The sequence below is a fragment of the Cupressus sempervirens genome, chromosome 1 (genome assembly GCF_028749045.1).
Source record: "Cupressus sempervirens isolate cs-2001-9-10 chromosome 1, ASM2874904v1, whole genome shotgun sequence".
Taxonomy (NCBI): domain Eukaryota; kingdom Viridiplantae; phylum Streptophyta; class Pinopsida; order Cupressales; family Cupressaceae; genus Cupressus; species Cupressus sempervirens.
This window is the reverse complement of record NC_143118.1, coordinates 899,237,308-899,265,210: the sequence shown is the minus strand read 5'-3', so window position 1 is coordinate 899,265,210 and position 27,903 is coordinate 899,237,308.

The following is a 27,903-nucleotide window of genomic DNA, read 5'->3' as shown; positions in this document are numbered from 1 at the left end:
ATAGTGGTGCTTGGCATGGTTTGGGAGCTCGACATGGTCTAGGAACTAGACATCGTCTGGGAACTCGACATAGTCTGGGAGCTTGGCATTGTCTATGGAACTCGACATGGTTTGGGAACTTGACATGGTCTTTGGAGCTCAACATGGTTTAGGAACTCGACATGGTTTGGATACTTGACATGGTCTAGGAGCTTGGCAATGCTTGGGGATTTTCTGGTGCTTGGCTTGGTTTTGTTGACACTCGGCTTGGTCTTGGTTCTTTTTGTGGTGTCCACAACACATGCCCCATTCCTCATTGGGAATGGGGAGGAATGGGGACCCTCTACCTTTTTTTGACTCCTAGACTCATAGTTCGAGAGTCAGGAGAAGAAAATTTGGTTAAAAGTTAGAATTTTAGAGTGGAATTTTTTTTTAAATTAAAAATTATATATATATATATATAGCTTCACACGTACACATAGGCGGAGTGTGCGCCACACATGCTTGCCTAGTGCAGGGTTATAAAACCTCATCCTTCTCTCATTTTTTTCTTAAACTTTCATTTTCATTTGGAGGAGCAAGGGTAAGACTCCCCCCACATGCTAGAAATGCCATGCTCGTGCAATACCCATTTTGGGTATGCACTCGAGCTACACCTTTTGGGCACACTCACTCAGGGATGGCTATGCAGGGCCCTCTTGGGCGCACTTACATGTGGCAATGCCTGCGAGGCACTGCCGTTGGGCATACTCGCGATTGGCAACCCTTTTTAAATTTTTTTTTACAAAATGTTTTAAAAAATAAAAAATAAATATAATTTTTAATTTTTTTTTTTAAAAAAAAAATGTTTAAAAATAAATAAATAAATAAAATAAAAAATTTAATTTTTTTTTAACTTAATTTTTTTTTTAAAGTGAAAAAATAAAAAAGAAAATTAAATACATGTCAAAAGGGGGACGCTTTTTTTTATGTTTATTTTTTTTTGCTTTACACAATTTATGATTGATAAACACTTTTCTCACAATGTGCAGGTAACTAACCAGATGACATCCACATCCAGAGCAGCACTCAAGCCGATCGTATTCAAGTTCTAAGGCATACCTTCAAAATCAAGATTCAACGACGACTATGGTAAGATCAAAGATATCGACCTTAGACACACGAATCTATTAGATTTCTTAAGAATTTACAACAAGCCAATGGAGAGGTCAGCCTTGGTGTTTGTATTTATTTGTTCAAGATTAGTGAGTGCAGTGTCACATCCCATGTCAGTAGAGTTGGCTAAATTAATCATGGCCCTATCGCATCAGTTTGTTCTTGATGAGAGGGTGTTCAAGAGCGTCATAGGGCAAGTGGTATTGGATTTGTGACTTGACAACATTGAGAGGGTTTTCCACCTACCAAGAGCAAACTAGTTCATCCGACTTTCCTATGAAGCGGTTGAGAGATGGTATAGGGCACATCAACAAGAGGCTACTAACATTATACAATCCTCATACCTCATTGAGAAGCCTCCTTGGGGAAGGATAACCAGCAAGGTGGATATGACTCGAGGATACATGGAGGATGACATCGGATACTCTATCATTCTGCTAAGCAAAGTCATGGGCTTACCTACAACAGGTCATCTCACTACATTCATGGTCAACTTCATTGACACCATTAGACATGCAAGGATACCACTAGATTGGGCCACCACACTAAGTGACTATGATGTCCACATCAAGGACTACTATAGGATGACTTTGTATCTAGAAGAAAAGGCTCTCCAGTTGAATATCCTAGAGGAGATAAAGCAATAGGATTCGAAGGAGTTATTGGATCCCTTGTTCAATGTAGATAAAATTGGTGAAATACATATTCTGAATGCAGAAGTTGATAGGGAAGAAGGAGATGATGTTAATCATCGAGCGAGGCATTTCATCAGAATGACAAAAGATTGGGTCAAGAAACCTTTTCCACTTGATCCAATTCTTGACATAGTGATCTTCCATGCACATGCTCACCCAGAAAGAGGTAGAGGGAAGAAAGTAACAATTCTTACCTTCGCAGCTCAGTCTCCTATCAAGCCAAAAGTAGTGTACCAACTTGATTGCCTGGTTAGATATTATCACCCTCCTGAAAGGAAGGGAAAGAAAAAAAGGAAGAGGACCTCCCCTCAGAGGATTTAGGCAGATGAAGCTACAAAACAAGTGCTTTCCCAACATCAGGAATAGAGTCCACAAGGGTCTCAAGGTATTGGAACTACCCAAGTCTAGGATGAATCGCAGTTGCCTCCCATTGTGTCTAGCCAACTAGAAAAGGGAGAGATTCCACAAGCTTCCATTCCTCCTATTCAAGATGAGCTAGATCCTCCTTCTACCTCCAAGATATAGAAGAAAAGGATTAAGATTCAGATAAAGAAAAAGCAAAGGATTAGTGCCTACTCCATCTATTCCCAAAAGTATTCTGGAGAGAGATGAAGAGGAAGACAAAGAAGAATCAAAAGAGGAAGAGGAAAAAATGCCCCTACAACAAAGAACTTAGTTAGCTAGAGCCACAGAGTTGCAAAGGAGAAAGAGTGTCATGAGTACCTTGCCATCCATTCAAATAGAACCTTTAAAGCTTTCTTCTTTGGAAGATGAAGTACAACAGTGGATGGATGAGAAAAGTGAAGAGGGTGGTGATGTTTTCACAATGTCAGATTTTGACTTTATGTTTGTCAAAATGATGTTGATTGGAGATAAGATAGTGGGTACCCCTTTATTCTTGATGATGTCCTGTTTGAAATCTAACAATAGATTAGATATCTCAAGCTTTGAAATACCTTGGTTGATTCCTTTAGTGACTGTAGAACAAGGTCCTCAACCTTTCTTCATGGTTGACCTTGAATAGTTCTAACAGATCTTCTTGAGGTCCTCCCAAGAAGCTTGATACACATCACCACCAGCCATCAAGTCTAGTTCTTCTAGAAAATTATCATTCACACCTCTTAGAAATACTAGCTTTTGTGAATCCTTGGACAATACATGTTGAGGGTTCTTCTACAGTGTATATAAGAAATGTGAAACATAGTCTTCTAATGTTTCTTCCTCCTTCTTTGATATCTTGAAGACATCATCTCCTCTTGAACCAGATGCTTTGCAATACTCTTTATACTTATCTAGAAACAAAGTTTGCATTTCATCCCCAGTTCTTGTTGCATTGGCTCCTAAGCCCATGAACCATCCTAGAGCTAATTCTTTCAATGTTGTTGGAAACAATTTGACCTTATGGGCATCAGTGTTGTAGTCAAAATTATGATAAAGTATGTCAAATTCAAACAAGAAAGTATCAAGGTCTTCAGTTGCAAGGCCATAGAACTTTGGAAGGGTAGCTGTAACTATATTCTTGAGATTATCATTATTTATAAGGCTTGGGAGAGGAAATGGAAAAGTAGGTTGTGCCTATATATGAGCAATGTTAGTATGCTAATAGAAACCAAATTTAAATAAAGCTTCTACAAACTAAACAAATTTCATAAACTTCAAGATAGACTAAGATGAACTCTCAATTGAGAATATGAGCCATTAATGGGCTCTCTCAATGAGAAGATCTCTTGTTGAGTAGCTTTGTCTAAATAGATAGGATGTATGCTCAAGCTTATGCTTCAAAAATGGTTTCAAATGGAGTTGGAATTTGGGTGTGAGTGTATGGTTTTGATGTAAAATGGCTTCTCAAAATGGCATTATGAATTTACTTCATGGATTGTGTTAAAATGACTTGGGATAGGATTCCTTAAATAGGCAAAGGGCTTGAGGGATCAAGGGCTAGGATGCAAGGATGTGAAAAAGCTTATAGAAGGCTCAGATTGCATGAGAGGAGAGCACATGGATTGTGCTTCCTTACAACCAATCAGGGAGTGACACATGTCACATGGTGAAAGGATGGAGGAAAGGGGAAGGATGAGTCAACAAAGGAGGCTCAAGGGATAAAATCTTCATAAAGACCCTCATAATGACTTGTAAGAGCAATAAAAGGGCTTGGAAGAGTCATTTATGGCCTAGTGGGCTTCATAAAGTTTTATGGTTGAGATATTTTGAGGGTGATGAGAGCAATTTTGACTTGGACTTGATTAGGAGGGTTTTAAGCTTGCTTAGGCTTGTGCAAATGATTAGAGGATGGATTAGGATGGTTTAGGATTAGCTTAGGGATAGGCAAGTGGATGGCATTTAATGAGGGTGGGTGAAGGAGGAGATATTTGTTAACTTTGGCTTGGGTTAGTAATTCTTAACCCATGTTTAGGGAATGTGACAAGGTTAGGAGGGGATTAGGATTAGGTTTAAAGACATCTTCTAGAAGAGTCTAGACTTTGGATGAGGATAAAGACTTTCGAGAATAGTCTAGAATTTCCTAGGATGAGGATGAAGACTTTCTAGAAGAGTCTAGAACATCTTAGGATGAGGATAAATTAGATTTTTAGGAAATAAATAAAGTTTTATTTATTTCAAGGGTTTGGGTTGAGGAGATATTTATTAAAACTTTTTTAATAAACATGAGGATTAATATTTAATCTTAATTAAATATTTTGAGTTGGGATTAGGGGTAGGAAATGATGGGATTAGCCTTTAATTAAAATAAAGAAGGATTAGAAGATTTTGGAAGAGGTTAGTGGTCTTAAGGAAATTGGCCAAGTTTTGGGCAAAAAATAATTTTATTATTTATTTTGGGTTTTTTGGTCAATTTATTGATTAAATAATTAATAAATAAGAAAATAATGTTTAAATAAGATTTAAACATTTTTGGGAGGGATTCCTTAATTAAATATTTTTAATTAAGATAAAGGGATTTAATGGCATAAAAATTAATTAATTAATTAAATAAATAATTAATTAATAAATGATGATGTCATCAGGACTTTTTCAGAAAATAAAAATACTTTATTTTCTAAAGGTTTTTAGGTGTCTACAGTGCCATTACTGGAGGTATTAGATTATGAGGTTGCTGCTGAAAAGGAACATTGGGTACTAGATGGTTAACAATTGATGGATTCAAAGCATTATTATCAAGAAAAATGGCCAAAACTTCAGTAAAAGGTTGAAGACCACTTGTATCTATTGATTCTGCTCTTGAAGATGATGTTGTAGGAAAAAAAGGGCTTGAATCTTTAGAAGGAAACTCAACTTCTTCTTCTTCAATTTATTCATTCAAATTAATAGACTCCTGTGGAAGAAATATTCTATATTCATCTTGTCGTCTTAATCTTCGATGCATGCAATTGAACTCTTCACACTAGTATTAAAAAAGTCTTTAAAAATTATCATGAAATAGAGGCAATAATTAGCCTCATCAATTATCAATAAGGAATAGAGAGCAATATTTAACATATAAATTGTTTATATGACATCATTTCTAGAAGAGAAGTTAAATGTAGATGGTATACATAGTGATGATGATGTGTACAACCTCAAACATCTATACAGATTGTACGGATAAAAGATACTCAAGATTTCCTAAACATCACAATTGGAGGTAAAGAAATTATTTTGTTTACAAAATGATTACTTGACCAATTAGAGTCGATATCCTAGATGTTTACTCTAAGTTGGAAAAGTGTATTTTGGTCTTAGCCAACCCAATAGAAATTTGTGAAAAAGGTATGGTATTTATGCAAAGACATCTTGTGAGTTTACTTGGAGAAGTTGTGAATGAATTTTGTAATGTGAACTACGAATGCAAACTTTTGTATCTTGCGAAGAAAAGTTTTTTGACAACCTATTTTTGTGATCTAAGATATAGCTGAGGTTAGAGATTAGCTACAAACAAGTTGAAGCATTCTTACTTCTATATTAGGGGAACTGGAAGTCTAATTTCTTGTTTGAGTAGTGAGTTCATATTGTAATTGGAATTGCATGTTTGGGCATTGAGCTCTTGTTACTTACCTTTGTACCTCAACTCCTAACAGGGTCCATCCTCTAATAAGGAACATATATATCAGTATATCTTTGTGGGCATCATTCCCACCAGGGTTTTCCCTTGTCTAGGGTTTCCCTAGTTAACAAAATATGGTGTTATGAGTTACCTTTGTGCATGGTTACTACTACTATTCAACATTACTTGTTTACTTTCTTAGGCATGGTTCAAAGTAATAAATAATATCTAGTTGGTGACTAAAGTTTGTAGTTTACTCATTCACCCCCACCCCCGTTCAGTTATTCCTATTTCTAACAAAAAGAAGATGATTCAATGGCACAAAATAAAAAGAAGGCAGGATCTTATGTGATTCAATTGAAAGGTAACAAGATTCCACCTCATTTAATCTCTTTAGAAATTTTTTTTGATAGGCATGATGCATATATAAAGAGAGGAAGAGATAAGAAAGGAAAAACTAGTGGTGAATATGATGGAATCAACATAGGGACATAAGTCAGTCCAAAGATGATAAACATAGGCAAGTGTTGCACACTAGAGCAGAGTGTAGAAATCAAGAAATTACTTGTTGAATTTCAAGATGTATTTTCTTGGAGTTATGAAGACCTAAAGAATTTCATGGGTGGAAAGTTTAAACATGAGATTCCTCACAAACTAGATGCAACACCATTTATGTAGAAACAAAGGAACTATAATCCTTTAGTTGAAGGAGAAATCTTCAAGGATATTGACAAAATGCTATAGGCCAAGATTATATATCCTATTCCAAGGATAGCTTTAGTGGATAATCTCACACATCAAGGACCCTAAATTTAGCTTTTTTTTTGCAATTTTGGGGTGGCCATGTCACCTACACCATATAGAAATTGGGTCCCATGCTTAGGCTAATCATCAATAATAATATAAAAGTATTTTTATTTTTGTGATAAATTTGCTAGTGAAATCTATTTTTTCCACATGGTAAATCATATATATTTTCCTACAATTTTGAATTCTTATCTTAATTGATGTCATATTAGCCAATATTTGGTAAAAATTTAAGTTAGGTTACATGTTAAGTATGTAGATTCGATATGCGTCTCTAGTCCAGAGACTTTCCATGAAACTTCTTATCCTTTCTCACTTTGGCCAAAAATAGATTTGATGTAGAACATGTATCTTTACTTTTGAGATTTTCTTTAAAACTTGAAATCCTTTTAAAATTTAGCCCCAAATCTGATTTAGGCCATTGATTTAGGAACCTCCAACAATTATAAATAATAGGGATGTTGCCTCCATACCACCATTCAATAATTTGGAGGGAAACTATAATGATATAAGTGGTATAAATTTAACCTTCAAGTATCATAATTAATTAGGATCCATACCATAATAATAATAATAAAATCATGGTTGTGCCCATTCATGGGTGTATTTGGGCTAATCCAATGTCAAGAAGGGAGAAGGAATTATGGATACCTCTGATGTAGGAGCATCCTGGGTTTCCTTGTATTCCTGCACTTTTGTTCATTCTACCAGTTGTTGCCGAGTTGCTAGTTTCTAGTTGATGTTGAGTGCCAGTTTCCAATTGATGCTTTGTGATGCTGAGTTGCCAGTTTCCAGTTGATGTTGAGTGCAAGTTTCTAGTTGATTTCGAGTGATGCCGAGTGCCAGTTTCCAGTTGATGCCGAGTGATGCCGAGTGCCAGTTTCTAGTTGATGCTGAGTGCCAGTTTCTAGTTGATGTCAAGTGCCAGTTAACTAGTGGGTGTCAAATTATCTAGTGTGTGCCAATTTGTCTATGTTTTTGGTTCTTAGTGGGAGCTAACCTGCATATTTAATTTTGATCATTAATTTAATGATAGGATCTTATGTCGACCTTTCTATTATGTAATATTGTAGAACCTTCTATAAGCTATTTTGGCAAGTATAAATAGAGTGCTTAGGCTTAGATTAAAGGTAGAACTAAGATAGTGGAGAAAGGGAATGCATATGTGTATGGAATTACAAATTTAAAGTTGGATCATGGATCTAGAAGTTGTAATTTGTATCTGGCCATAACCCAAAAGGCCTTACAGTTGGGCATGTACGTTGATCATTTGATGAATCAATAAAAGATATCTTGTTCACTCTCCTTGGTGTTGTATTTGTGTTGTGTTTTTCACTGTGTTAACTCTTGCAGGGTGGTTTGGATAGCTAGGTGTACCCTAGGCCCTGGTTGTTCTCTTCCTTCCCACGTCAGGTGGTATTAAAGCTTGAGGTTCATCCTTGTGGAGATTGATCATGTAGAACCCTAATTTGGATTTGGTTATAGGCTGGCAGATCTGCAAATTTGACCTATAACTTGTAGAGGGTTATGATCTTGTAGGAACCTAATTTGTAAAGATGGTTCAAGGTAGACAAAATGCTGATAATGCAATATTAGATACATTAAGATAAATTCTAGCTAGATTAGATGCTATGGAGATAGCCTAGAGGAGAGGAGCACATCTAGATGATGTAAGTGATGATGAAGCAGTAGCACCAAACCCTAATCAAGAACCTGAGGAAGACCAAGATGAAGCAAGATTGTTGAGAATATTGTCTAGAGAAAATTCAAAGCCTGCTATGGAAGTTGTTCCTTATGATGGGAGATTGGACACCAATGCTATCTTGGATTGGATATCTAATATGGAGAAGTTCTTTGAGTATGAAAACACTCATGATAATAGAATGGTGAAAATTGTAGTTACTAGGTTAAAAGGTCATGCCTCACTGTGGTGGGAGCATTTGAAAACTAATAGACAAAGGAGAGGAAAAGAAAAGATCAAAACTTGGGTGAAAATAGTAAGCAAGGTAAAGAAAAAATTCCTTCCTACTAATTACCAGGTTAGTTTGTTGAGAAAGATACAAAATTTGAGACAAAGACACTTGAGTGTGAAAGAGTATACTAAGGAATTTTATAGATTGGGCATCAGATCTGCACATGTGGATGATGATGTTGAGAAAATTGCAAGGTACATTAATGGGTTGAGATCTGGAATACAAGATCAGATAAGTTTTGTGAAATTGGAAAGTATGGAAGAAGCCTATCAATATGCCTTGAAAGCTAAGGAGATCTTGACAAAGAAGCATGAACAAAGAAAAAGAGGTAGAGGTGGTAGATTCCAGAGAGGCAAAGGTAGATCTTATTGTGAAGGTGGCAGATCTAACAATTTTGTGCAAGATAAGGGAAAATCTAAATGGAAGAATGATGACAAAGGCAAGATCAAGTGGAAAGGTGGTAATTCTTACTGAGGAGTTACTAATTCTTATAGAGGAAGAGGTAATTCTTATTCTAGAGGTGGTTTTCATGGTAACTTTTTCAGATGTGGTAAAGAGGGACATAGATCTTTTGAATGTAGATCTTCTGAAAGTTGGCAAAATAATTGAAATGATTTGTTTCAAGGAGATGATGAGGGTTCACCAAGTGGACCTAAGGCTTTTAAAAATTTGATGGTGAGAAGAACCTTATGTAATAAGGGAAGTGATGAGGAACCTGTTTTAAGGGGAAGTCTTTTCAAGATAAGATGTAAGATGGCTGGAAAATGTTGCAAAGTGATAATTGACAGTGGAAGTTCTACAAATTTGGCATCAAAAGCATTGGTTACAAAGTTGCAGTTGTAGAGGCTAAAACATCCTAAACCCTATCATGTTTCATGGATCAAAGATGAGCATAAAATATTGGTAAGTGAGCAATGCCTTGTGAAGTTAAAAATTAGACATTACTTTGATGAAGTTTTGTGTGATATTATGCTTATGGATTATTGTCATATTCTGTTGGGTAGACCTTGGCAATATGATAGATATGTTGTACATGATGGAAGATTAAATCAATATACTGTTTGGGTGAATGGAAAGAAGCAAATATGGTTGCCTTTGATTGAAAGTTTAGATGAGGTGAATTGTACTACTGTGAGAATTTGCATGGTTAATGGGAAACAATTGGAAAAGGAAATGAAAAAGAATCAAGTTTGTTTTGCTATCATTCCTAGAGGACCGAGTTGTGTTAGTGGTGACCAAGTGACAAAAAAAACTAATGGATGCTAAGTACCAGTAGAAATTAAAAATTTGCTAAAAGAATATAAGGATATTGTTGCAGAGGATATTCCTGATAGTTTACCTCCTATGAGAAGTATAATTCATTGTATGGATCTGATTCCTGAAGCTAGTTTTCCAAAAAATGCACCATATAGATTGATACCTACAAAGAATGAAGAACTTAATAGACAAGTGCATGAGTTGTTGTAGAAAGGTTTGATTAGAGAAATCTTGAGTCCATGTGTTGTACCTACTATATTAGCACCTAAAAAGAATGGATAATGGAGAATGTGTAAAGATTCTAGAGCTATTAACAAGATCACAATGAAATATAGGTTTCCTATGCCGAAGATGGATGACATAATGGATTGTTTGAGTGGAGCAAAGTATTTTACCAAGATTGATTTGAAAAGTGGCTATCATCAGATCAGAATTAGAGAAGGCAATGAATGGAAGACTGCTTTCAAGACAAAAGATGGTTTGTATGAATGGTTGGTATGCCTTTTGGTTTGACTAACACACCTAGTAATTTCATGAGGTTGATGAATGAAGTTCTTGAAAGATTTTTGGGTAAGTTTGTGATTGTTTATTTGGATGACATTTTGATATTTAGTAAGACTAAGGAAGAACATCTTGAGCCTATTAGACACGTATTACAGAGGTTGAAAGAGGAAAAGTTGCTAATTAATCTAAAAAAGTGTTCTTTTATGCAAGAGATTGTGTATTTGGAATTTGTGATTTCAGCTAATGGATTAAAGATGGATCCTGAGAAGGTTAAAGCAATTTTGGAATGGCCTACACCTAAGAATGTGGGTGAGGTAAGATCATTTCATGGTTTGTCTAGTTTTTATAGAAAGTTTATAAGGAATTTCAGTTTTGTTTGTAATGCTATGAATGAAACAATGAGGGGAGATAAAAAGGAATTCAAGTGGACACATGGAGCTGATAACAAGTTTGAAACTTTGAAACAAAAGGTTGCTGAGTTGCCTATATTGGCTTTGCCTGATTTCAATAAGGTATTTCAAGTTGAATGTGATGCTAGTGGTAGTGCAATAGGAGCTGTATTAAGTCAAGAAGGTAAGCCTATTTCTTTCTTTAATGAAAAGTTGAATGATGCCAAAAGGAAGTATTCTATGTATGATCAAGAGTTTTATGCAATTATTCAAGCCTTGAAGAAGTGGAGACATTATTTGATTCCTAAGGAGTTTGTGTTAGATACTGATCATAAAACTTTACAGTACTTGGGAAGTCAACATAAATTGAATCAAAGACATATGAAGTGGGTTGAGTACTTGCAGAGTTTCACATTTGTGATCAAGCATAAGAGTGGAGTTACTAACAGAGTTGTTGATGCATTGAGTAGAAGATGTTCTTGGTTTTGATGAGATGAAAGAGTTGTATGATGCTGATCTTGTTTTTTCTAAGGCACGGAGAGAGTGCAGAGCACCAAATTTGATAGACCACATAAGTAAGTATGATGAATTTTTCATTCAAGAAGGTATGTTGTTCAAAGGTATTCAGTTGTGTATTCCTAGAAGTTCTATGAGGTTGAATTTGATTAAAGAAAAACATAGTGGTGGATTGGATGGACATTTTAGAATTGATAAGACAATGATTTTGCTAAAAGAGAAGTATTATTGGCCACAAATGTATATGGATGTTTATAAATTTGTAAATATTTGTGGAGTTTGTGAAGTTGAAAAAGGGGTAAGTCAAAATACTGGTTTGTATACACCCATTACTGTTCCTAAGAAACCTTGGATTGACATTAGTATGGATTTTGTTCTTGGATTACCTAAGATAGTGAAGGGGTATGATTTTATATTTGTTGTAGTGGATAGATTTTCTAAGATGGCTCATTTCATACCATGTAAGAAGACATCAGATGCTGAGCATGTTGCTAAACTTTTCTTTAAAGAGATTGTGAGATTGCATGGATTACCAAGAAGTATTATTTTTGACAGAGACAATAAGTTTGTTGGTTATTTTTGGAAGACTTTGTGGAAGAAGATGGATACTGAGTTGAAGTTTAGTTCTACATTCCATCCATAGATAGAGGTTGTGAATAGGAGCTTGGGTAATTTACTGAGATGTTTAGTTGGAGACAAGCCAAGTATGGGAAGTAGTGTTAGCACAAGCTGAATTTGCATATAATAATTCTGTAAATAGGAGTACAGGGAAGACACCTTTTGAGATTATTACTGGAATGTAGCCTAGAGGTGTATTAGATTTGAGGGATGTTGCTGGTGAAGAGAAAAGAAGTGCTGCAAGAGAAGAATTTTCCAATTTTATGGAATCTTTGTATAAGAAAGTGAAATTGAGGTTAGAACAAAGTAATCAGAAGTATAAAGAAAATGTTGATAAGTCTAGAAGACACCATGATTTTCAAGTTGGTGATGAGGTGATGGTTCACTTAAAGAAAGGGAGATTTCCAGTTGGAACATATAGTAAGCTAAAGATGAAGAAATTTGGATCTTGTAAGATCTTAAAGAATTTTGACAGTGATAATGCATATGAAGTTGAGTTACTTGAGGACATGGATATATCTCCTATATTCAAATTTGCTGATTTATATAAGTATCATGAGTCAGATGATGAAGTTGTATTAAAATATTATCCTAAAAAGTAGATTGAAGAGGTTGAATAGGTATTGGATAAGTCAATTGGTAAGAGTACAAGAGGAAAAGATTACTATGAGTATTTAGTGAAGTGGAAGAATAGACCTATTGAAGATGCTACATGGATCTCTCAATCTAAGTTGGATTTAGCTTAGGTTGTGACACTTTCATGATTTAGGAAAATCATTCCTTCCAACCCTGGTTGTTTGATGCAGGAGCATCCTGGGTTTCCTTGTAATCCTGCACTTTTGTTCATTCTACCAGTTATTGCCAAGTTGCTAGTTTCCAGTTCATGTTGAGTGCTAGTTTCCAATTGATGTTGAGGGATGCTAAGTTGCTAGTTTCTAGTTGATGCCAAGTGATGCCAAAGGTCTAGTTTCTAGTTGATGTCGAGTGCTTGTTTCCAGTTGATGCCGAGTGCTAGTTTCCAGTTGATGCTTAGTGCCAGTTTCTAGTTGATGCTAAGTGCTAGTCTCTTGGTGGGTGCTGAGTTATCCAATGTGTGCCAAGTTGTCTATGTTTTTGGTTCTTAGTGGGAGCTGACCTGCATATTTAATTTTGATCATGAATTTAATGATAGGATCTTGTGTCAACCTTTCTATTATGTAATATTCTAGAATATTCTGTAAGCCATTTTGACAAGTATAAATAGAGTGCTTAGGATTAGATTAAAGGTAGAACTAAGAGAGTGGAGAAAGGGAATACATATGTGTCTAGAATTACAAATTTAAAGTTGGATCGTGGATCTAGAAGTTGTATTTTGTATTTGGCCATAACCTAGAATGCCTTACAACTAGGCATGTATGCTGATCATTTGATGAATCAATAAAAGATATCTTGTTTGCTCTCCTTGGTGCTGTATTTTTGTTGTGTTTTCTACTATGTTAACTCTTTCTAGGTGGTTTGGAAAGTTGGGTGTGCCCTAGGCCCTGTTGTCCTCTTCCTTCCTGTGTCAACCTCTAGAGGAGGGATCAATCAAAATTAATTTTGATGGGGCTGTAAGGGTAAACCTAGGTGTATCAGGGTGTGGATGTGTGGTAAGAGATCATAAAGACAATATAATAGCATTTATAGAAAAAATATTCCCAGATGGTACAAATAATATTGCAAAATGTTTAGCTATCAAGGAAGCTTCTAGGTTAGTAGTAAAAATTGGATGTCAACATATACATTTGGAAGGTGACTAAGAAATCATTATCAATGACATCAAGAAAGGAAAGATAGAAGCATGGTATTAGGATCAAAATATATGGAAATCAAGGAGTTTATGATAGACTTCAAGGATTTTAAAGTTTCACACTGCTTAGGGGAAGCGAATAAAGTGGCAGATTGGCTAGCAAAATTAGGCACCAATTCAACATTATGTCCTCAATACATAATTTGTGAGGACTTCCATCACCTTGGAGAGTAAAGAAAGAGAGGAAATTTGATGTCTATTAGAGTAAATGATCCACTCATGGTACCTCAATTTGAATTCTGAAGCATTATGATTTAGAATCACAAGGACATTTATCATCCTAGGGTAAGAAGAATTGTCCATGATACCAATCCATCCCTCTCATGTATCAAAGAAATGTTTGGTTGGATTTGCTACATTTTCTAAAGAGTTTCAAGGATGTTAAATTGAGGTGGAAGTAAGGATGTCTTCAAATTTGTAGGGCGTGCATATCCCTAAATTAGTTGAGAGAAGGAAATTGATCATGGATTACATGGTTGAGAACATTTGGGTGTCGAAGGAGGAGGGACATGGTTTTATGAAGGCTACACCGGGGAAGAGCACTTTGGCCCTTGTACAATAACTCCAACATCAAATTGTGAATAAATCTCAGCTGAATGAGGGGGTGTCCACTATAGAGGGAATGTGGGTTGATGCTTCTTTGCTAACAGAGGAGGGAAAAGGTAGTGGAAAGCATCATAGGATGGGGCAGGGATTATCAGTGGAGGATAATCACACAACCCCAACATTTACTCATGAGGAAGCAACCAACTAGTTCAAGGAACAACTGACAATGGAGGTAGTAGCACTTCTTTTTGTGTCAAAGTTCAGATAATGTATGGGTGGATGTTTGTACTTTCAGAGTTTTAATACTCTATTTTGTGTTACATTTACCTAATGAAATATGTAAGGGTAAGGGTGGCTTAAAATTCAAGGCTTGATGCCATACCAATATAATGTACTTTCTTTATCAATATCAATACAAACAAATATTACTAAGCAAAAAAAAAATCATGGTTTTTAGGTATACGTACTTATGTCCATGATTTTATTAATAATGAAGGATTCGCCAGGATTTTATAAAATTTTTATACTGTTGAAAAAAGATTATCAATAAAATTAATCTGTTTCCTACTTGAAAAAATTAATTTTCTAAAAGAAATTAATTGTTTTCCCCCAAACTGATGTTTGATTCACCAAAATTTTATATGTTTTTCCAAAGGGGGGTTTCTTAAAGTTATCCTTTCCCTATTCATCATTCCACATGGGTTGCCAATATTGTTCCAGTGAGGAAGAAGAATGGAGAGATAAGGATTTGTGTAGATTTCAAAAATCTAAATCAAGCCTTATTGAATGATAACTTTTCTTTCCCTAATATGGATCATATTTTGCAGACTGTCACAGGATCATAAATGATGTCCATGTTAGATGGGTTTTTAGGATATAATCAAATTCAGGTAAATAAAGAAGATCAGTTCAGGACTACATTTACCATACCATGGGGTTACAATAGAATTCCTTTTGGTTTTGTCAATGCAGGTGCAACTTTTCAATGTGCTATGAATGTGTTCTGACAGTCGCCAACTACTGATCATACCCTCATCTTATAAATTGGGATGCATGACCTCATCCAAGAAAACATGGAAAGTAGGTGCTTCCCCACTTCAACTAAACCTTGAGCATGTCTATCTTGCAAGAATGCATTGTTTATTGATCTTGGGAAGATAAAAGAGGCATATATCTTGTGCCTTTTGAACTACTTCAATATCTCACCTGACATCACTGAATAGACGTGTCAATAGGGTGCTCTATCTCATTAGTTAAAGTTTATACATTTCCATGAAGTGGTAATATGCCTATCGTAGATCTTTGTAAGATCAACGGTGTAATTTTACATTACCAAAGGATGACCCCACAACTCAGCGCAACCAATGAAATTTCTTGTAAACCTCAACATGCTCTAAAAAATTTGAGAAAGTTCTGACACCTCCACTTCTTTGTAGTGGATTAAGAGGATATCATCAACAAAGCTATGTGGAAAGTAGGTTCTTGCCTTCATTTCATAAAGGTTGAGCAACTCTATCTTGTGGGAAAGCGTTGCCCATTGATCTTTAAAAGATCAACGATTGTTAGACATAAAACTTGTAGTAGTTAAAATACCTTGGGAAATTATAAAGGAGATAACAAAGGTAAAACAATAGTTTAAAAAGAAACAACCGTAGATTTGCTGAAGATCAACCTACCCATTTTGTGCATGGTGATAAAAATGTGTAATAGTTTCTGTTGCCATTTTTTGTCTCCTGCCAAAAATTCAAATTTGTATGCCCAGCTTGTCCAATGACCACTTCTAGTTTAATATTATTTAATGCCCTAGAAATATCAAAAAAATCAATGATCAAAACCTTAGGTTATTTCTTTATTTCCTAAGTGATTGTGCTTTAACATTTCTTCAGACCCACAGATCTCCCATCGTTGGATCTTCTAAGGATCTACAACCCTCACCATGTCGCTATGAGAAAATGCTCGACCTTTAGCTATAGCAACATAGTAAGTGTTTGCCACTCAGATCAGTGGGCCCAATTTGGTAGAGGTGGTTTGATTTGTTTCTTCGGTGCCAAGTTTGGATAAAGCCACTAATGCTCGCTACCTCATTATAAGAAAAACTATACATCTCAACGTTAGTGAGATAGTGAGGCGTTGTGAAATTCATGGCAGGTGGGTCCATTTTCAATGTGACATCATCAAATTTTGATAGGTTCCCAGAGCTCGCTACCTTTCTATTGAAAAGTTTTAGTTTCTCGCCGTTAGTGAAGTAACGAGGTGCCACAAAATTATAAAACATGACAGAGTCAAGGGAATGATTCCAAGTTGTTGAGGTCGTGCTGAGTCAGTTGCCAAGTTGGGTGATGAGTGGTTCATGGGCTTAAAATTTTTAAGGGGGCAAGTGTAGTGTATGGTGAGTCTTTCACTATCATCAGATCAGAATGGATCTATGGTCCTCACTAACTCACTATAGGAAGATGCATGTTGTTTAGGTATAGCAAGTTAGCAACCTGGCGATACATTGATTATGGGTCTTGTTTCCTTGTGGGCTGCAAAAGGTAGGGTTACTTGACAGATTTTATGGTACTTTCAGGGCCGTTAGATGGTGGCAGATCTATGGTCCTCACTATCTCGCTATGGAGAGATGCTCAAAAGATATGCATAGTGAGGTAGCAACTTGAGGACGCATGTCCTTGTGGGCCTAGGAAGATAGTGTAGTTAGCATTAATAGTTAAAGGGCTGGTAGTTAGTATGACTGCTATGGTCAGGGTCATGGTGCGGTTGGTAAAGTTAAGATGTGGTCAAACTCGTAGGACTTTGTGAGGTGGTGGAAAGAAAAGAAACTATTGGCTCGCGCGGCCCATTTTGCTTGCAAATTTTTGTTTGACTTGCTAACTCTACTGGTTCATGAACCCAAAAATGATGGAAATCACATTTTCTTATGTGGTTTAATCCTGTGATCAATGCCAACAACTTTTTCATGAATGCTGAATGAAGAGGAACACTCCACCATCTCAGTCGATCCATCTACTTGGTCTGAACAATCAATGGTGACATTTCTATCTTCTTAGGGTCCTATCTTTTAGTGAAATATTAGATTTCTTGTACCTAAACCCATGCCCAGATTAGATTTTGATCAAATTTTCTTCAAGGACTCAATGATAGTTGTTGTGGAGTAACTACAGAGAGAAATATCTCAGTTATGCTTGAACTATAAAGGAAAATTTTGCAGATTTTGTAAAGGTCGACTCTTCTCTGACTTCTTTGTTATTGCTTTGTAGATTTTTAGTGTAAATTCCCTTTTCCTCTGAACTGTATGAAATTCTTCCTTATCTCCTTCAGCCATTGGTGTGAAAGTGCAAGAACTATTTTCCTCTCATTGGTGTTTTGTAGAGATCTACAATCTGCATGACTGTATCTCTTTTGGTCTATGAATGATATATAAGTGAATCTTTCTATCCTTGTGTCATTCATTTCTAGCTTTCTGATCTGCATGTGGATGTTAGATTAAAGAAAGTCTGAATGTGTATATCTTTTGGTGTCATCATAGTTCAATAGTGCATATATGGGCACAGATTGGTTTGAACACTCTATTTTGGTGCATCACCTCTTTAGATTAGATTGGGTAGAGTTTGTTTCCTGCATCTCCTTCTCCCTTTTCCTCTCCAAGAGTAGTTAGGTGCATCCAAATAGTAAAGGAATCCAGCCTTCTCTAGAGACTCAACCTCACAATTCAAGTCCCATATCTTGGAGGTTGTTTCCATGTTTCATGAGCTCGTCCTTAGGTAAAAACTTTGGACAAGGGTGTAGACTTTAGTGACAACAGTTTTTGGCACACTCGGTGGGACACTAGTTAGAAGATTTAAAGTTTGCTAGTTAGCCAATTGATCCTAATACACTAAGAATTTGGGTGTTATTCTTAGTGTTACCAACCTTTGGAGGCATTAAATAAAACACCATGGTGACTCTAGTGCAAATCTATTAGTTTCAAGCAGAAATGATGTTGGTAAGTAAAGATCATTTTTGATCTTTTGTGATTTTCAAGTTTTCTATGAAATTGTAGCTCTTATGAAAGCCTTGTTATGGATTCATTTCATAGAGATAGTCATTATTCTCCCCCATATCATGAAAATTTTATTCCTTAGCCCTCATATTGCCAATTTCAAACTCCACCCCAAATTGTTTATAGCCAAGCTGCTCAAAATTGTGACCCTCCCCCTACGTCTACTCCATTAGCCCCAACATCCTCAGTTGAAGAACTTAAAGATATATTATTGGGATTCCAAAGAAAGATGGATTCATGGGATAGGAAGATAGATGAATGAGATGAGTAGTTATTGGCTTGGGCTAGATAGCTTGAGGAGATTGATGGGTAGCTTGATGAGGTTGCAAGGCAACAAGAACTTGAGAGACAGTAGGAGGAGATGGCCTACCAAGCTTATCTCTAGCACGAGAAAGAAGAGAGGGAGAAATAGGGAAATTTTGAGGAGAACCTTGCAAGGCAAGTTGCTACAGCAAGAGAGGAGGAAATGAGGCTCCAATCAGCTCATTTTCAAACCAAGGAAGTAGATACCCCCCCTTCTCCCAAATATGTCATCCCAAGCTTTAGGAATCCCCCTCCCTTGCAAGATCCTACTATTGTAACCCCTCTATCCCCTATAAGAGAGAGTTGGACTAGTTATGAACCCCTGAGCCTACTACTATTAGATTATTTCCAGGTGGGTCTGTTGTATGGACTTCTGATGGTTCAAATACAGAGTTTTGGGAGAGTGAATCCAAACCCATAGGGATTCCATGTGAGGAGTTGCAGTCTGCTAAGGAGAACAAAGACAAGGCTACTAAGCCAAAAGAAGAGGACCCAATCCCCTCATTTGAAGAGCTTACCTCTTTTGTTGAGGAAGAAGAAGAAGAGAACAAGGTTGTTCCTCCCCCTAAGGAACAAGTCGTGGCTTTTGAGCCCTTACCAGTGAATGAGGATCTACTACTAGAGGAGGAAGAGGATCATTTGCTGCAGCAAAAAACCCTCTATGATGTGGAGGATGGACAAGAAGGCCTAAAGGATAGATTTTTCCTTGAGGAGGAATATGCTAACCTGCATGAGGTTTCCCCCCAACCTATGCATGTCCTTGCAACTGTAATGGAGGAGATTAGTGATGAGGATGATCTTTTAGATGAGTTGGATGCTCTTTGCTCTTCCATAGATATTGAATCAATATCTCCTATATATGAGGAGCATGTTCTACAACACCAACAAGTGGAAGATCACACCATACTAGTAGATCCAAAGGAAGTGGTTCATGGGCATCATGAACAAGATGTGGAAAAAAAACAAGAGGAGGAGCCACTTCCAAACCAGTTAAAGACTACCATTGCAGAGCACAATCAAGTGGTCAAGGATGATTCCTCTATCCATACACCATCAAGAGGGTGCCCCATAAGGTATCTAGCTCTGCAAAAAATTAGCAAGTTGCCCCCTGTCATGTTCACTCTAGAGCATGAGGAAGATTATCACAAAGAGGAGCAGGTATGTTTTGCTCCACAAAGTAACACCCTAGTGTTGGAAAGCTTCACTATTTTCAACATTGGGAGGAGGGTGTTTCATGCAGCAGTATGCTTGTCATACCTGCTGATCCATTTAGCTGCCCCTTTGTATGAAGGAAGAAATCAATTAGTGAGGAAAGGCAGCTATTTCAGCAAACCAGTCAATGGGTTTGTTTGACCCCTCTCTTTGTAAATTCCATGTATATAGTAGAGTAGTTCTTTGTTTTCAACTTTTCCTATTTTCCCAAAAGTGGATAGGCACAACTATCTCACTATGAGATAGTAGGTTTTCAAAATTTTGAAGGTTGTAGAAGGTTTTCATTCTCTAGTTCCAATTGCAGAGACATGATTTTTTAGTATTTTTCTATCTCAAAGGTAGGGTTAGGGTTTCACAGTGCTCAAAATCTACATATCTTCTCAACTCTATAGCCCAATGGATGCTTTAGGCCACTGGTCTTATGCATAGCTAGCTTGCATCCCCTGTGAGTCGCTAGAAATGTTGCCATTTTTTGTCTCCCGCCAAAAATTCAAATTTGTATGCCCAACCTATCCAACGGTCACTTCTAGTTTAATATTACTTAATGCCCTGGAAATATAAAAAAATCAACAATCAAAACCTTAGGTTATTTCTTTATTTCCTAAGTGACTACGCTTTAGAATTTTTGTGGACCCATAACTCTCCCATCATTGGATCTTCTCAAGATCTACGACCCTTGCCATGTTACTATGAGAAAATATTCGAGCTTTAGCTATAGCGACATAGCGAGTGTTTTCCACATAGATCAACAGGCCCAGTTTGGCAAAGGTGGTTCAATTTGTTTCTCTAACGTCGAGTTTGGATAAAGCCACCAGTGTTTGCTACCTCGCTATCAGAAAAACTATATATCTTGGCATTAGCAAGATAGTGAGGCATCATGAAATTCATGGTAGGTGGGTCCATTTTCAATGTTACATCGCTAGATTTTGATAGGTTCCCAGAGCTTGCTACCTTGCTATCGAAAAGTTTTGGTTTCTCGCCATTAGCGAAGTAATGAGGCACCGCAAAATTCCAAGACACGACAGAGTCAAGGGAATGATGCCAGGTTGTTGAGGTCATGTTGAGTCAGTTGCTAGGTTGGGTGATGAATGGTTCATGGGCCCATAAGTTTTAAGGGAACAAGTGTAGTGTATGGTGAGTCTTTCATGATCGTCAAATCAGCATGGATATATGGTCCTCGCTAACTCGCTATGGGAAGATGCACATTGTTTAGGTATAGCGAGTTAGCGATCGGGTAACATGTGGATTGTGGGTCCTATTTTCTTGTAGGCTGCAAAAGGTAGGGCTACTTGACAAATTTTATGGTACTTTTAGGGCCGTCATATGGTGGCAGATCTATGGTCCTCACTATCCTGCTATGGAGAGATGCTCAAAAGATATGCATAGTGAGGTAGAGACTTGAGAACGCGTATCCTTGTGGGCCCAAGAAGATAGTGAAGTTAGCATTAATAGTTAAAGGGCTGGTAGTTAGTATGACTGCTACGGTCAGGGTCATGACGCAGTTGGTAAAGTTAAGATGCAGTCAAACTCGTAGGACTTTGCGAGGTGGCAAAAGGAAAAGAAACTATTGGCTCACACGACCCATTTTACTTGTATATTTTTGTTTGACTTGCTCACTCCACTGGTTCATGAACCTAGAAATGATAGAAATCAAATTTTCTTGTGCAATTTAATCCTATGATCAATGCCAACCACTTTTGCATGAATGTTGAATGAAGAGGAACACTCCACCATCTCAGTCGATCCATCTAATTGGTCAAAACAATTAATGGTGTCATTTCTATCTTCTTAGGGTCCTGTCTTTCAGTGAAATATTAGATTTCTTGTATCTGAACCCATGCCCAAATTGGATTTTGATCAAATTTTCTTCAGGGACTTAATAGTAGTTGTTGTGGAGTAACTACAGAGAGAAATATCTCAGTTATGCTTGAACTATAAAGGAAAATTTTGCAAATTTTGTAAAGGTCAAATCTTCTTTGACTTCTCTATTACTACTTTGTAGATTTTTAGTGTAAATTCCCTTTGCCTCTGAACTGTATGACATTCTTCCTTATCTCCTTTAGCCATTGGTGTGAAAGTGCAAGAACTATTTTCCTCTCATTGGTGTTTTGTAGAGATCTGAAATTTTCATGACTGTATCTCTTTTGATCTGTGAATGATATATAAGTGAATCTTTCTTTCCTTGTGTCATTCATTTCTGTCTTTCTGATCTACATGTGGTTGTTATATTAAAATAAGTTAGAATGTGTATATCTTTTGGTGTCATCATAGTTCAATAGCACATATATGGAAAGGGATTGGTTTGAACACTTTATTTTGGTGCATCACCTCTTTAGATTAGTTTGGGTAGAGTTTTTTTCCTACATCTCCTTCTCTCTTTTCCTCTCCAAGAGTAGTTAGGTGCATTCAGATAGTATAGGAAGCTGGCCTTCTCCGGAGACTCAACCTCATAGTTCAAGTCCCATAGCTTGGAGGTTGTTTCCATGTTTCACGAGGTCATCCTTAGGTAAAAAATTTGGACAAGGGTGAAAATTTTTGTGACAATAGTTTCTAACATTTTGCATTCAGTATGTGGATTCGTCCTATGATGATAAATTGTCATTACAAATCATTTCGTGAAGTTTCATTTTGAACATTGTTCAAATTTGTATTTTGCGATTGAATATCTTATAACTAGTAAATTTTCATGACTCACCACTTTGGGAGTATTTGTATACATTTAAGAGAAGTTATGTTTCATATTTCAAGTCATTTCGATATGTTTTGACTAGGTTTTGAATCCCTCAAAGTTGGTTGTTTACTGTTGTCATGCTAATGCATATTTCTTAGAATTTTGTGAAGCCCTATTTGAATAGTTGTAATTTTGACCTAGATAATCAAAATGAGAAAATTCATCATGCATTGTATTCCAGGGTTAGACACTTGCTATTTTCTAGTTTTGAGCCTATGACAAATCTGTTTGACTAGTTTTCAAGAGAGATTCCAAATGCAATTTATGAATTTTTTTTGGTGTCTAAAAGTGCAAAATGATTAGTAGTCCTATTCAAGATATTATAACTCTAAATTTGTGATAGATTAGACCAAATAGATTTTACCACTATGCTCTACTCTATAAATATTTTAATTGTGCCAATTTTCAAGTCTTGACAAATCCATCTGCACACTTTCTGAGGTTCATTCCGTTTGTGAAAATTGTTGTTCTGTTAGTATCCCTAGTTCTGTAATTCTGAGTAACCCACTTTGAAGACTCACCAAATGCATCTATTTATTCTCCATGAGCCCAAATAATAGTTTTATACTCTCCTCATGATTGTAAACTAATGCCATATTTTTTGAGCCCTTAATTGTCAGTTTGAACTATTTTCAAAGCTAAAAGTGAACACGCTATTATTTTTTGACATGTTTGGTTGCAGGAAGTTCAAAGAAGGCAACTTTGATGGTCAATATCTTTTGGCCTTGATGTCATCATGACACAAAATCTAATAGAGTACAAGAATGTGGACCAAAGAAGTGATATATAAGTTTTGAGAGCCCAGTAGTTAGTTTCAATAAATTTTTTAAGTTGGGTCATAGGCCTTCGTGTCAGAAAATTAAAGTTAGCAAAAAATAAACTAAAATGCATTTTAAACTTTTTTGGTAGTGATGGATTTTGAGTTAAGTTAGTATGATGAATTAATTAACTAGTTTGAAGGGTCAAGTGTTTCAGTTTGAATTTTTTTTAGCCTGACCCACTTTGAGGCCCGACTAATTCCATCAGATCAATATACTACAATTGAAATCCAATGAGCGTGAGGGATTATACACACATTGAGGTACAAAGGAGAATGCTATGATGAATTCTTGTAGAGAAAATAATTTTATTCAAACTAATGTTTATTAGTTTTTTGTAAGGAGAAATTGTTACAATTGGGGTGCCTTAAAAGAAATAATTAAGCCACATAAGATGACACTACAACATTTGGGGTCAAATTGCCACAACAATTTGTGACGGAGGTGTAATTTTGGTGATTTTCATGTTTTTTTTTGCAATTTTCCCTGACATCATGACAATACCAATGTAAGCATCATAATTGCAACTCCCAAAAAAGTATTTAAAAAAAACAAAAAACAAAACATAGCATAAATCATTCCCCATTGTTTTGATTGTGGAGAGTTGCATGTGAAAGGTGGAGAGCTTTGAATGAGGGTTGAGAGGTCTAAACATTGTCATGCAATTGTGCTTGGTGCATTTTGTTCCAGTGATATATCTCTACATTTCATTATCATGTCCTTGCTATGCAATTTCATTGTTGTGATCTCTACATTTCATTGTCATGCCTTTTGTCTGCAATTTAGTTGTCATGCCATTGTGATCTCTATGTTTCATTTTCATACCCTCACTCTACGATTTTGATGTCACATTCTTGCTATGTGATTTTTTTCCCATGTTGTGCCCTTTCTCTGTGATTTTGTTTTCGTGTTGTGCCCTTGCTCTGTGATTTCATTGCCATGCCCTAGCTCTGCAATTTTCTTCAAGGGTGTGTAAATGTTGGTTTCTTTTCCTTCTAAACAAGTATCTCTTTATATCTCCTTCTAAAAATGTATATTTAATGATTTTTTTAAGGTTCTTATTACATTTTAGCTACACAAAAAAAAATGATCCAACTACATTCATATTCTAGAATCCAAAAAAAAAAAAAAAAACTTACTCAACCGATGCTAGGTGAATTTCCTCAAGATCCTCCACAAAAATAATGTAGACGAGGAAAAATGGGTAGAGTTTGCAAGAAATTTTACAAAAACATATCATAGAATATATTTTTAGAAAGAAACTAGCCATAACCAGCTAAATGGATCCAGTTGCTAATTAATTGGGTTGATTACAAATTCTTGTAGAACTATCATTAGATTGTGTACAATAAAATGAAAAATTAGCTGTTCCCAGTTAGCAGGATTAAATACAATTTCCAAGGTGATAAAATTGCATATTGAAGGAATTAAAGAATAACTTTAGTGAAGAGTTGAGTTTAAGGAGTTGATGAAGCAAGTTCTGCTTTTGTGTAAATGCCATAATCATGATGGTCATTCCCTTGTAGAAGCCTCTACCACAATGAAGCATGCAAAGGATGTTGAAGTGGTTCCCAGTCTTGAAACACTCTTATAAAAATTTGATACTTGGGAGCATCGTAGGGAGACTATGCCAATACTTGAAAGACTCTTATAAGAATTTGATATTTGGATTGTAAATTCTCAAAGACACTTGCAAGTGATTCCAATGTTATAGTACCTATGACAACACTTTCCTAGATTCTATCTAGTGGCTCCCATAATATCCACAATGTTGTCTAGCTATTATTTATGTTGTGTAGTGTCTTTCTAAAGTCACTTATTGTCATTCTCTTTCTAAAGAAACTCCTTCTCCTTCACTCTCATGCCTTAAATTTTGATTATCAAACTTTTGAATATCTACCTCTACCTTATCTAAAATTATCTTCATAGTGTTTTGTAAATCTGACATAGGTATTTGATCATTGATAGCTTTCATTCAACATTCAAGTTTTCAAGATTGTTCAACACCCTCTCTTGTATACCTCTCATGTCAAGAAATTTTTGTACTATTTAAACACCATGTTCTTGCTTATGAGCTAACAGTTCTTCAGATGCATTTTCTTGTAAAACATTAGTTTTTTTGAATAATTATAAACTCTTAGAAAGTGCATTGTTGTTTTCATGTATTTATGTATATATGTATGTATATGTATGTATGTATATATGTATATATGTATGTGTGTATTTATGATTACATAGAGATCTTGTGGTTTGTGGATTATGGATTATAAACCAAAAAGAAAATAAAACACAACATTAATCATTCCCCATTTGTTTTGATTGATTGTGGAGAGTTGGACGTGGAAGAGGGTGGAAAGAAACTTGCCCAATCAGTCATTCACACAAATGAATCATCCCATATCCATAAACACCATCTAATATTTTGTAAGTCTCTCTCCTCTAAAGACCCAATACGTGGATCCATTATCATCATGAGTAGACTCACTCTCCTCAGATGAATTCAATCGAAACTATTCATACCAAACTAAGTATGCATAAATTTGTACTTACAAATTAGATTATCTCTGTGTGATTGAGTAAAGATCAAATAAAATTTTCCAAGGTGATAAAATTGCATATGAAGATGTATGTATGTATGTATGTGTATATCTATGTATGTATATATCTATGTATGTATGTACATACATATGTATGTATATATGTATCTCTATAACTCGTTGTTGTGCACTTGTGATATCTATATATGTATGTTTGTATGTATTTATATACATATATATACATATGTGTATGTATATATATGTGTATGTATACATACATATACATAAAGAGAATCTTTTCTAATCACCTACTAGGGGAAATATAAAGAGATACATGTTTACTAGGAAAAGAAAAGAACATTTACATAGGTACCTCTTCTCCCCTTGAAGAAAGTCACAGAGCAAGCACTAATACATTTGGTTCCAAAAACCAAAAATTACACCACCATCACAAATTATCATCATAATTTAACCCCAAATTTTGTAGTGTTGCAAAGGGCACATAGATCACAAGGGCACAACACAGAATCAAAATAGTAAAAAAAGGGCACGAAGATCACAAAGGCATGACAACAAAATGAAGAGATCACAAGGGTACAATAATGAAATCCTTAATCTCCATTGATCTCCACCAAGGGCACAAAAACAAAATGTAGAGATCATAAGGGAATGACAATGAAATGCAACAATCAGAGCTCTCCATCCCCGTTCTAAGATCTCCACCCTCTTTCACACACAACTCTCAAAAATCAAAACAAATGGGGAATAATTTATGTCATGTTTTTTTAAAATATCTAAAATCAACTTCACATTGTGTTGTAACTCTTCCATAGGTGTTTGATCCTTGATATCTTTCATTTTAGCATTTCAACATTCAAGTTTTCAACTTTCCTCTTCATTATATAGTCCTTTCCACCCTAAAAACCACTTTGTTACTTCATTAAAATTAGTACTTGATTAAAGCCAACAATAAAACAAATCCCATATTCCAGAATCCAAATAATAAAACAATAAAACTCACTTAACCCGTTCTAAGTAACTTAGCTCAAGATCCTACACAAAATAATGCAAACCAGGAAAAATGGGTAAATTTTTTTAGAAAAATATATCATAGTAGATATTTTTAGAAAGAAACAAGCCATAAACTAGTTAAATTAGTCTAGTTGTTGATTAGTTTGGTTGATTAAAAATTCCTATAGAATTGTCATTGGATTGGGTACAATAAAACAAACAATCAATTGTTCCAAGCTAGCAGGATCAAATACAATTTTCCAAGGTGATAAAATTGCATCTGCAGATGTATGTATGTATGTCTGTATGTGTGTATATATGTATGTGTTTATATATGTATGTATGTATGTATATAGTTATGTATCTATATGTATGTATGTATATATAGAGAGAGATCTTGTTGATTGTCGAGATCAGTGGAGATCTAGGATTTTGTTGTTCTACCCTTGTGATCACTACATTTCATTATCATGCCCTTGTGATCTCTTCATCTTGTTTTCATGCCCTTTTGATCTCTATATATGTATGTATGTATGTATGTATGTATATAAATAGACATATCCTCGCACAATAGAAAAATAATAAAACTCACTCAACAGGTAGCATGGCCACGTGTATTGTCACAAGATTTTAAACATAACTATATTGTCAAGGCTGCCTAGACCATGCAGGAACTGGAAAAGAAGAATGAAAATTAGTTCTCTATTTCTATTTTATGTTTGTCATTATTTTTTACTGGCTTTTCTATTATAGACAGTTTGTTCTGCTGGCCTTTCTGTTGGCCTATGTTTTTTGTCTGGGCCTTAGGCTTATTATCAGCTGTTTGACTTGATCCTCTGGCTGGGCATCTATTGCTTATTATCAGCCTAGCTTTTGTTTAACTATTGGGTTTTAGGATCCCTTAAAACCTATTTATCTTATCAAAAACTATATAAGAGTGAGTGTA